Genomic DNA, 1,324 nt, shown 5'->3' on the forward strand with positions numbered 1-1,324 from the left:
AGGAAGGAAGGAAGGAAGGAAGGAAGGAAGGAAGGAAGGAAGGAAGGGAAGGAAGAAAGAGAAAATACAGATTCTACCAGCAAAACTGAATGGCAAAAGTGGAGTTGTCCAGAAGGCATCTGGGTCTAGAGGACAACAACAACAAAAATGGTACAAACAGGAGATAAACATTAATGAATTACCATTGAATGTAGAGAGGATTACTCAGAGACAAAAAGAAAAAGTGAGAAAATGACAGAACGCTGAGACTAACACAGGGGAAGAAAGAGTCTACAAATAAATATGAGAAATGGCCAGGCCGGGCGCGGTGGCTCAAGCCTGTAATCCCAGCACTTTGGGAGGCCCAGACGGGCGGATCACGAGGTCAGGAGATCGAGACCATCCTGGCTAACACGGTGAAACCCCGTCTCTACTAAAAACTACAAAAAAAACTAGCCGGGCGAGGTGGCGGCGCCTGTGGTCCCAGCTACCCGGGAGGCTGAGGCAGGAGAATGGCGTGAACCCGGGAGGCGGAGCTTGCAGTGAGCTGAGATCCGGCCACAGCACTCCAGCCTGGGTGACAGAGCAAGACTCCGTCTCAAAAAAAAAAAAAAAAAAAGAAAGAAAGGAGGAAAACCATGAAGGTGTTGTCTCTGAAACAAAAGCCCAAAGTCAGAGTTTCAAGAAGGGGGATAGTTGACAACGCAAATACACACACACACACACACACACCACTATACTATACAAATAAATTTAATTTTTTTTTTTTTTTTTTTGAGGCGGAGTCTCGTTCGTTCTGTCGCCCGGGCTGGAGTACTGTGGCCGGATCTCAGCTCACTGCAAGCTCCGCCTCCCGGGTTTACGCCATTCTCCTGCCTCAGCCTCCCGAGTAGCTGGGACTACAGGCGCCCGCCACCTCGCCCAGCTAGTTTTTTTGTATTTTTTAGTAGAGACGGGGTTTCACTGTGTTAGCCAGGATGGTCTCGATCTCCTGACCTCGTGATCCGCCCGTCTCGGCCTCCCAAAGTGCTGGGATTACAGGCTTGAGCCACCGCACCCGGCCCCAAATAAATTTAATTTAATGGTGATATACCATGCTCAGGGATTGAAAATTGCAATATAGGTAAAGATGTCAATTCTCCCCAAATTAATCCAAAGATTCAGTGTGGAATTGCAAATCACTCAGTAAAATAAAACTCTGTAAATGTACATGTATATGTATGCATGTGTATGTGAAATATATATGTATGTGATTTTAATGAGCATAGAGAAAAAAATGCAGAAGGATACACACCAGGAATTTAATATAGGTTACCTGAGGTCTGTTGAAGGTGATGAAAGTGGA

Source organism: Piliocolobus tephrosceles, chromosome 5 (assembly GCF_002776525.5).
Source record: "Piliocolobus tephrosceles isolate RC106 chromosome 5, ASM277652v3, whole genome shotgun sequence".
Taxonomy (NCBI): domain Eukaryota; kingdom Metazoa; phylum Chordata; class Mammalia; order Primates; family Cercopithecidae; genus Piliocolobus; species Piliocolobus tephrosceles.